Source organism: Ipomoea nil, unplaced genomic scaffold, assembly GCF_001879475.1.
Source record: "Ipomoea nil cultivar Tokyo-kokei standard unplaced genomic scaffold, Asagao_1.1 scaffold2280, whole genome shotgun sequence".
Taxonomy (NCBI): Eukaryota; Viridiplantae; Streptophyta; class Magnoliopsida; order Solanales; family Convolvulaceae; genus Ipomoea; species Ipomoea nil.
The window spans coordinates 660,396-672,400 of NW_017618708.1; positions in this window are offsets into that span (position 1 = coordinate 660,396).

Genomic DNA, 12,005 nt, shown 5'->3' on the forward strand with positions numbered 1-12,005 from the left:
GCGGAGCCTGTAACACCCCAAAATTTTGAAACTTTTGAAGCTTATATAATAAAGGTGAAATCTCATTAATTCTCAAAACATAATACGAAGAGTACGGGGTGTTATGCCACACCTGAGCTAGAGAACTCAGGTGCACAGGCTAACTGACTATGCCCTCATGGCACGCAGGCCGAAAGGGAAATCAACTACTTCTACGCTCCAAGATTTTAGCGCACTCCAGTGTCTACTCTTCTGTGCCTGAAAGCCAAATATATTTGTTCAGCGAGAGATGTTGGTAACCCACTCCAACGCGTTGAAATACAATACATTTCGAAGCATGAAGATATATCCTAAGAGACTCTAGCTTTCAAAACGGGGAATAGACTCGACAGATAGGGATAAGCACAACCAACAGTCATAACCAAGCATCCACCATTCACAGGTGTAGGGAACAGACACGACAGATAGAGATAAGCACAACCAATAATCAAAATCAAGCATATACAGATACTAGCATGTATCCTATTGTCACGCTTTCATAACAATCCAATCATCCATATCTCATCACATAGCACACTTTGTTGGCGCCATAGGACCAATCGCATGCCCATACATGAGGGTCAGTGCATATAGCTCTGACACGGCCCCGCAGCACCCTGCCCCGTATCGCAACACGGAGGGGTCGATCGCAACCGACCGATGAACCGCAGCTCATCATAGTTTGATCGCAACCAAACAGTGGACCGCAGCCCAAGAGTATGTCATCTGACCGCAGCCAGGAAATATGAACCGCAACTCATGTAGAAACGTTTGATCGCAACCAAACGGTGGACCGCAGCCCAAGAGTGTAAATCTGACCGCAGCCAGCTGCTGAACCGCAGCTCAGGAATAACCAATCCGATCGCAACCGGATTGGGGTATCATGCACACATAACACATAGCAAGCACATGCAACCCACATTAACACATTTGGAAGGGGGAGAAAACGTAGAACAAAACCTATGCGTGATCCTTCACATACTAAGAATAATCCTAAGGGGTACATACTTCTTTTACCTAGGTCAACGGGATACCAATTCAACTAGCATGCAATATATAAGACTCATACAACATAAAACGGTACTCGAAATATCAAACTCGACATAGGCACGATAGACAGAGTCCGTTGGGACGCCACGGGGGTCGGGGGAACATCAAACGGGGAAGCCAAAATCCCGAGGGGTCACCCGCCTGCTGCCCGCCGGTGGCGTGATTCCGGGCAGTTGCCCGCCCGCCGGCTGCCCGCTGCCGGTGTTACCATCATTGGCCGCGGGTAGGTGGCGGGTCCCCTACCCCCACCTACCCCCCACTGAATCTTTTATCACAGAAAAACGCCCCGGGAACCATTACCCGAGACCATGCTTAGACACTTCCAAACGCAATTAACAACAACACGTAGATAATTAACGGATTCAAAAGCAAGAACATACGGCACATAACCTATCATGCTTTTCTAAACATAATCAACACCCAAACATGCGAATTCCCAACCAATATACCAAGAATAACACCATACGAATTCCACGATATAACCTAGGGTTCTAATTATTTTTAAATCAACAAGAACACAATTCGTCTTCTAATATCGAGATTCAGTAGGAATATCGTATAAACATCAAGAACATCATATAATCATCAAAAACATCAAGAACACCATATAATCATCAAGAACATCAAGAACGCCATGTAATCATCAAGAACCTCTTATTATCAAGATCACCCATGGAATCATAACACCAATTATCAAGATCATTATAACGAATCATCAACACACAAGAATATGGGGGAAATCCTAAGAGGGGAATCATAGCTATGAAAATAGGTTTTGTTGAGATATGGGTTACCTCTTTGCCTTAATTAATTCCTTGGCTATGAAGGGTCTTTCTTTAAGCTTTCTTCTTTCTTGATTTCTCCTAGGGGAATTCTTGGAATTCTTGGTGTGGTGAGAGATTATTGTGGTGGGGGTTCTAGGTGCCTCCTATGTTCCCTATTTATATATCTAAGAGTCTTACTTAGGGTCCAATTACTATAGGCTTGCTAACTTTATTCCTTTTAGTACTAGGGGTTGGGTTTAGAGATGAGGGCCCACAGACTATGGTGGGCCTTTTCCTAATTAATTATTGTAATTTAATTCTTTCTTTTGGGAAATTGGTTAAATGATTAATTTGGTTTTAGGGGTCGTAACATATCGGAGGACACGTTTCAGGAGAGCCTAGTGGTCAGCAGTCGGTGTATGCATGAATTGACACAGGCGGTTGACGGCGATGGAGAGATCCGGTCGTGTTATCGTCAGGTACTAAAGTGCTCCAACTAGGCGGCGATACTGAGTGGGGTTGTCAAAGTCCTCAGTGGATGGTGTAACAGGCTAAGTAAGAGCAGCTGGAGTAGCCAACGACTTGCAATCTGACATGCCTGCTCGCTTCAAGAGGTCACTCATATAGCGTCGTTGAGACAGCAGTAGCCCGCCATCTACCGGAATGGTTTCAATGCTCAAAAAGAAGCTCGATACTCCGAGATCACGGATCTTGAACGTAGTGCTCAAGCGGTGTAAAACCGTGTCGATGAGAACGACGTCATCTCCCATAAGGATGATATCATCCACGTAGACTAGTAAGAAGACCCGAGATGTCCCAGCAGTGTAGTGGAACAGAGACACATCAGTCTTTGATGACATAAACCCTGTAGAGATTAGAAAATCATATAGACGCTTGAACCAGGCTCGGGGGGCCTGTTTCAAGCCGTATAGAGATCATCGTAGGTGGCAGACATGATCCGGGTGTAGGGGATCTTCATAGCCTGGTGGCTGCCGCATGTACACGGTTTCAGCCAGGCGCCCATTTAAGAAGGCGTTATGGACGTCCAGTTGGCGTAGGGTCCAATTGCGGAAGACGACGAAAGACAGAAGCATGCGTACTGTAGTCGGTTTGACCACAGGACTATATGTATCAAAAAAGTCCTCTCATGCGACTTGATTGAAACCTTTGGCTACCAAGCGTGCCTTATAGCGCTCTATGGTTCCGTCTGCCTTGCGTTTGGTATGATAAACCCACTTACACCCAATTACATTCATTTCTGGTTGAGCCGGGACGAGTAGCCATGTCTCGTTGTAAATGAGGGAGTTGAACTCTTGGTCCATTACCTCTCGCCATTGTGAATGGCCCACGGCATGTGAGTAGCATGTAGGATCCACAAACGCCATGAGAGCTTGAAATTGCTCATCTGCACCCCTTGTCATATGCCGTAGCCTCATGACATGGCCATGATCTTGTGGTTGTTGTGGTTGTTGTGGTTGTTGTGTTTGTTGTGGGGGGTTCTTCCTTGGGCAACCACGGCCACGTTTGGGTGCAGCTGGTGGTGCTTCAATGGCTAAGGAGGGATTAACAACATCCAAGGGTGCAGTCGGTGGTGCTTGATGAGCTGTTGTAGGACCAGCCTGTGACACAATAGGGCTAGATGCCCACGGTGTATTGGCTTGGTGCACGACTTCTTGATCACTTGTACATGTGGCAAAAGGGAATACATTTTCATCATAATGGACATGGCTACAGATAAAGGTTTTCCCTGTGCTGAGGTTCATGCATCTGTAACCTCTAAAGGACGGGGGATACCCTAGGAAAACACATGGGGCTGACCGAAACTCAATTTTGTGTTTGTTGTATGGGCGTAGATAGGGAAAGCAACAACACCCATAGACTCGGAGGAAAGTGTATGAAGGTGTGGTTCTGTATAGTCAATAGTGTGGGCTTTCAAATTTGAGAGCGAAGCAGGGTAGGAGATTTATGAGGTAAGTGGCTGTTTCAAAGGCTGAATCCCAGTGTTTAGTAGGAACAGACCCTTCAGCTAATAAAGCGAGACCCGTCTCGACAATGTGCCGATTGCGATGTTCTACACGCCCATTTTGCTCGTGGGTATAAGCACATGATTGGCGATGTACTATACCCAACGACTCAAACACTTTGTGCAGGCGACGGTATTCGCCGCCTAAGTCTGATTGTCGTGTTCTACCATGACACGAAAAGAATTAAACACAGCATAAATATCTGATTTTAGCCGAAGTGGGTAAAACCAGCAGAATCGTGAATAATCATCCACAAATAAGACAAAATACTTAAAGCCGTTCACCGAAATAACAGGTGACGGCCCCCAAATATCCGTGTATACAAGGTCCAATACATTATTTGAAATAAAAGGAACCCTATCTAATTGGAATCGGGAGGATTTGCCGTGTTGGCAAGCTGAACATAACTCAGACGAAATGGAACGACTTGTGGTGACTGGACATTGTGGTAATATTTGCTGGAGAACTTTCGAGTGTGGATGACCCTACCGATGATGCCAAATAGTGGGGGACGCCCGGGAACTCAGGAATGGAACATAAGAACGTGGAATTGACAGTTGTATAGGTCACCCATGCTAGGACCCTTAAGAAGAACCTCCTTGGTAATTGAATCCTTAACAACAAAATAAGTGTTATGAAATTCAAAAAACACTGCATTATCACTTGTAAAACGATGAACAGAGAGAAGGGGAACATACAATTTTGGGACATGCAGAATATTTGACAGTTTTAAATTTTTAGAAACTGACGGAATAGATGCGTGACCAACAGAAGAAATTCCCAAACCTGCACCGTTTCCAACCCGCAGGACATCACCTCCAGTGTAATCCTCGGCCTGGCCGATCATCCCGGAGTCCGGTGTAGCGTGTGCAGTCGCGCCAGTATCCGGAAACCACGTTTCCGACGCAGAGCCTGCCCCGTCATCTCCGGTGGTTGCGACGTGAGCCTGCGGTGGCGCCGGCGGCTGGGTTGTGTATCTTTTCAAGCAATACACAGTTGTATGCCTATGAGACCTGCATATCTGACAGCAAGGGGAGCCACCACCACCGCCGTGATTCTGCCCACGTCCGCCGCGTCCCCGGTTCTGCCCGAGGCCGCGACTCTGCCCACGGCCACCGCCGTTGCCATTCTGCCGGCGGTTCTGTCCCTGTCTGGCGTACATGGCGATCGGGGAGGTGATGCGGTTCTAATCAGCCGGGAGAAACTCGTCCGCGTAAATGAACTCTTGCGCTTGGAGGAAGTCCGCGAGCTGTGGGATGGTCACCGGTGATCCCGCAACAGTGAGTGACACGGCCACCGCTCTGAACTCCGGCCTCAATCCCCTGAACACATATAAATTTTGTTCAAAGAGACATGGGCCTACCTGCCTACGAGAGTTGCTCGACCAAAAGCTGCGCACGTCCCAGATATTCGGCCGCCGAATTGTCTCCTTGCCGGAGAGATTGGAATTGACCGAGGAGGTTCAGGCACCTGGCACGCGTTGATGATCGAAGAACGGCGGTAATGGAGAGCCACACCGCCCTGGAGGTCTCACGGCCAACAGCCAAGTGCATGCATTCGTCCAAGAGAGAAGAGACGAGGAGACTAAGGATTGACTGATCTTGTTGTATCCATTGGGCGTACGTCGGATTCGCGATTGGTGGCGGAGATGAACTGCCGTAGCCATCGCCGAAGGAGACCGCTGCAATGGTGGCTGGGGGACACGGCACATCTCCTTCAACGTAACCGATGAGCCTTTGTCCACGTAGGAACGGTATGATCTGCATGCGCCAAAATAAAAAATTCCGGTTGGTGAGTTTTAGGGAAATGAAGTGGTGAGCGGAGGTGAGATTGTTTGTGGTGATCGGTGAGGGAAGGGTGGCAGCAGTATTCGGGCGTTCCGAAGAGTGTGTCGACATGGCTAGGATACGGTATGAACCTAACACTCGCCGAAACCAGATGAACTTACGATAAGATGATTGAATTGATTGCAACTGTTACACTGAGAGTCCTAATAAAAGAGGACACCTAAAGAGCTCCTAAACTATAGGCTATGTACAAGCAAGACTAAGCACAGCCACATAATTATATTAAGACTCTAAAAAAACAAATAACCTACAAATTAATGTGAATCTTCTACCAATCCCATTCAATCAAAGTGAGATTGAAATTGTAAGTAGTGTATCTAATTGCATGTGTGTCCTATTTTTATAGCTATACACAATATATTTCCAAAGTTTCTCAAGCATAATTGAAACCTAAATGATACAATAGATCAAAATATAGCATACTTGCAACAAATTTAACCATTGAGTTAATACTATTTGAGGTCATTCGAATATAGTGGTTTTGTCTCGTTTAGTCTTAAACTTTCGAATTGACCATCTATGGTCCTTCGACTTTCAAATTTAACCATTCGTGGTCCAAGTTAACCACCCATGCTCCTTCATGTTTTTAAATTTAATTTAACCAGTCGTGATCCCCTTCAAAGGACCATGGTTGGTTAAAATTTAATAGTTGAAGGACCGCATGTGGTTAACTTGAACCACGAATGGTTAAATTTGAAAGTCGAAGAATCACATATTGTCAATTTGAAAGTTTAGTACTAATTAAACGTGGCAAAACCACCATACCCCGAGGACCTCAGATGGTATTAAATCTTAAAACATTTTTTAAAGTTATGTATAATGCTTTAATGGCGATTTCTTAGTTGGTGTGTCTCCCTCTCACTGATTCTGTATATTGGAGTGTTACTAATGCAATATAGACAAATGTTAGCCTAGTGGAAATATGAAAACGCCCATCGTGGGGCTCAAACACACAACCACAAGGTTAAGAGCCTTACACTATACCAACTGAACTAGACGGGCTGTTAAATTGTTATTTTGTAATACTGTAATAATATTCTATATTGCGGCGTTATGGTGAGGAAAAAGACAGTACCCCCCACCCCCAAACACGACCTATATAAAAAAGCCTTAACACCTACAGATCATACGACAAAAACTAGCACAGCGGAAGATAAAACGATAACTTGATAAAAGAAATCCAAACGGGGTGTTATGCCACATCTACCAAACACGGTAAACGCTACGGCGGTCAATCTGCAAAGTGTATACATCTATCCCCAAAGACATCAGTCTAAAACTACAACGGCACACAGGCCACAAAACAAAGGTAAAGGCACTAGACTACCGGCCACTAAACATCGCGCTCGTCTAGACATCACCTGAAAGACACAAAGATAAACATTAGGACGACGCCCGGTTAGCGATAATGCTGGTAACCCACCAATACCTGTTAAGTATCATACATAGGTAGGATATATATACAAAAATCATTTCAAAACGGAATACATATATATATATATATATATATATATATATATATATATATATATATATATATATATATATATATATATATATATATATATATGTGTAAAACCAAGAGTAAACACCAACTCAAGACTCACCACTCATCAACAAACAACACGGGAACACATCCCAAGACCACAACGGATAACAACAACACAAGTATAAAGACACGACAAACGGCAACACATGCCTTTGTGACTACACACGTCACAAGAGAGAACACACAACCACGGCTACGCAAGCCCTCGTGACATCACACATCACGAGTTGAAATGCCTTCCTTATGCCCTGTTCCAACCTTATGGCTACCCCCAACCTTATATATAGTTCTAACCTTTACCTCCAGGACCCCTGTACACTAGTCCAACCTTATTCCCCCGAGGACCGTCGTCCCCTCTGAAACAGATCTCCAACAAAACCACCGATTTCATAGTACACGAGGTACCGTACACACACACGGCGACACACGCCTTCCCAAGAAATACGTGAACCTGACACACAGGTCACAACTCCAAATTCACGTCACGGCGACCACGAGGACCGCTACAATACCTTGGTGACTAGTGTCCCATACCACTAATCGTGCAATCCAGGTAAAGCCACTCACACATCAGACCTCAACAAGAGTCAATCAACGGATCGCAACAAAGGTATGAAACATACTCAATCAAGGAACGGGTCACAGCCCAACAACATCAATGATGAATAACACAAGTTCTCATCAACCAAACGGAAGGTACAAACAACACACACACTAGCATTTAGACACAAACTAGCATGCTTATCAACGGAGAAACTCAAGATAGTTCCGAGGAACTCACAAGACACTTCACGGTTCAACGAAACACAATGTTGAACACTTAGCACGATTCAAGACACCAAAGTCCTACATGGATACCTACAAGATAGTTCTAGACATATGAAAAATCAAGAAGACACTCAAATAGTTCCACGAAAGAACATTGGGAAGTCAAAAGCACAAATACCGAGCCAAAAGAATCACGGGGAACAAATCCCATCACATCACCACCTATGTACCCGCGGGTTGACCCACGGGTAGTGGCCCACCCGTGGTTCCGCCTGCGGGAACACATTCCCACAAGGCACGTACCTGCGGCGGGTAGGCCGGCAGGTGGTGCCCCGCCCGCCGTTCCACCCGCGAGTACACACTTGTACCACAACAAATCCCTTCGGGGATTTTCTTCTCCAAACACAAATTCAAGTCCAAAACATGCCAAATCTCACCCAATACAACAAAATGACTTGAAACATGGAAAATGCCAAGCAATGGCACTAAGGAACCCTAAACACAAGCTCTAGATATGCATTTTCACAAGACAAATGCTTAAATACTCACATTTCATATCAAAACACAAGTAGAATCCAAGAAATCACATATAGGTAAGCAAAATAGGTTTTGGTAGAGCATGGGTTACCTCTTGTAGACCAAAAGACTTCACTTTACACCACAACAAGCTCCCCACAAGGCTTACTTTCCAAACCCACTTCAAGATTAAACCAAAAGATCATAAAGATCCTACCTTTAAGAAAAAGACAACTATGATGGAACCAAAAACACAAGATGGGCTTAGATCTTACCCTCCTAGATGCCCAAATAGGTGAAAGGTTGAATCTTGGAAGCAAATCTTGGAATCTTGACAAGGGTTTCAACTTAGCTTGGAGAATAAGCTACACTTCTTTCTAGAGAGAAGATAGAGCTAATTTTTAGGATATGTAAGGAATGAAATGAAGAAGTCTTCTAGGTTAGGTTACAATACTAACTCTTGGTGAAAAGTCAAGAATACCCTTACTAACCTTTAGAAAGTGTAAGGAACATGGGAACTCCCCTCAAAGCTCAAGGTACAACACAAGTTTAAGGTTGACTAGTCAAATACTAGTCCTTGAGTATTAAAAATCAGGATTTTAGGAATTAATTCCTCAAATGAAATAGGATTAATTATTCAATTAATCCATGGTTTGAATGTGGATTTTTCGGGGTGTCACATCCTCTCCCCCTTCAAAGAAGCTTCGTCCACGAAGTTTGGGTACGACGAATTAGAAACAAACGGTGATAGGAAACAACATTGTGACAAGAGGTTCAAGAACGAATCCTTTCGGTCAAAGCTCAAAAGATTTCAGAAGAATTTCAAACAGGAAAGTTCGTATATCAATCAAGGATTGACAAGAGTTTAACAAAGGAGTAGATTGAGCATCACAAACTCTAGTCTTAACACCAACATCAACTTCTATCCAAACACTAAGGACAAGACAACCAACACAAAACACTCACTACTACTACGAAGCTAACTAAGCCACAAGGCAACAAGCAAAACAAGCACAAAAGCAACAACGAGCAACCAACAACGGCAACAACGGCTAGGGAGATACAACTACTAAGGAAAAAGGCGAACAAGGTAGCCATAGCTTCTAGAAGGACTCGCTCTCCGACTCCTCGGACTCTTCCTCATCTTCTCCTCTACGGCTTGAACTAGCTTCAAGCTAGTCCAACCTCTGGTTAACCGCGACGGACGACATCTTCATAAAAGCAAAGCCACTAAACCAACTACCCAAACTACAAGCTAACAACCACGACAAACAAGAGAGAACAACTAAGCACAGCCGAAATGCGACAACAACAGAGCGGAAACAGCAAACGAGAGAAGAAACGAGTTGCCACAAAAAAATGGTCGACTTGCGAAATGGATGACAAAGCTCAAGAGATCGGTTGCAAACGAGGTTTCAAGCAACGAAGATATTCGCCACTAACCAGAATTAGAGGAAACAAGGGTTCGAATTAAGGTGGTAAGATTGATAGGCTTGGTCACAACGAAGTTCAACACCAAAACCATCGGTTAACAAAGCGAAAGACAAGACTTAAAGATAAGTTGAGGGTTCACAAAGGTAAGACAAGAAAGGAAGATAAGGTGATAGATAAAAGATTTACCGGGAAGGAAAGCTAACTTCACACCTAGCCAGACTCTAGCTCAAAACTACCAACGATCTACTCAAAACGAGACGGCTCAGCTAAGGAACAAGCCACAAACAGAAACTGACACCACAAGAACCTTAAACTAGATCACTAGGGATCACAGAACCAGGGTTACATCTTCAACTGATCTCCGCTGGCTTCTTGAACCCAAGGAAACAAAGAACTCCCACTACTTAACTTGAGCTCGGCATTTGCTTGAACTTGATATGTCACTTCCGACAAGGCCACAACTGCAAGATCCAAAACACGAGCAGGATGTCCTTCTCTCCGGTTCTTGAGCTAACTTGATGCACGCTACCGACTTAACACTTGCATTAACACACAACCCACAACTCGCGGCAAGGAAACACTTGAAAACTTCAAAACTTCAGCTCGGATGAAAGGTTCAAACAGGAACGATAACAAAGGAGAAAGGTATCTCAAGGGAAAGAAGGCTCACAAGAAGAGATGCGGTTCAACGGTAAGGATTAGAGTGAAAGGTTTTAAGGTTCAGAAACTCAAGGACCACGTTACTTAGCAGTAGGATCAAAGTCATCAAAGTTGCAACTTAGGAAATAAGGTTGCCACCTTGCACAGAATCGTTGCAAGTGGGGAATACAAGAACGAGATTCGATTCAAAGGGGAAGGTCAAGATGAGAGTTTAGGTTCAACAATTCGAGGACCATGTTGATTAAGAAGAAGAGAGTTGTAAACAAGGCTACAACTCAAGGAGTAATGAATCAAAACGGGGTTTTAGGGATTGAAAGAATTTCCCCACGGAGGGTATCCGGTTTAAACTCAAGGGTAGTGCTGACGAGGAAAGGAATCAAAATTTTCAAAGTCACAACTTAGGAAAGATGAGGTCGTAACCTTGAACAGAATCAAATCAAGGAAGGAACAAGAGCGAGGTTTGAAAAGATTGAAAGGATTTCCTAATGAAGGTACTAGATTTAGGCTCAAGAATAGCGTAGGTTAAGAAGGAAATAAAGATTTTCAAGATTACAACTTAGGAAAACGAGGTTGTCATCTTGTACAGAATCAAATTAGGAAGGGAAACGAGAACGACGCTCGAAGAGATAGGAAAGATTTCTCGGAATGAGACAATTGGTTTGACAGGAAGATGATAAAAAGACGACTTAAAGAGGGTTAAGGATTCTCGACTTCAGGCTACTACTTTGACTCGGACGCGGCTTAACTCTTAAACCTTGCCAGATTCCTTCAAAAGCAGATGACACCGCCGCCTTGCACAAGATGGTTTGGTAAAGAACAAGGTTCGGAAGAAAAGGATTACTTGGCAAAAAGGGTGATAGGGTTTGTCTAAAGGAAAGAAAAGATTAACGAGGGTCAGGGATAACTCTCGAACAAGCTAACACTCGAAGCTAACACGCAAGGATGGGCACAAAGACGAAGGGAGGTGCAACAAAAGGGTACAAAACCTACTTCCACAGTTCCCACTTGCATCTGTCTCACAACTATTGATCTTGCCTTGCCGAGGATGTTGTTGAGTCCGTTAAAGTCTTCCTCTTAGCCCTGCACTCAAAGGACCGATAACCTTTCTTGCAACAAGCAAAGCACTCTATCAGCTTCCCATGACAGCCAACGCCGGGGTGGTCACTTCCACACTTCTTGCAAACGGAGCGCCTTCCCTTAGCCTTGATCTTCCAGATTGGCTGGGTAGTCCTACTTCTCTTAGAGCCATCTCTTTGAAACATCCTGTAGATTCGGCATCGGTAGCTATCAAACTACTAACCACGGGTGCAACACTTCCTTCAAGCTTCCTCTTACGGTTCTCCCGGATTCCTTTCTAAACTTGCAGAACTCGGTA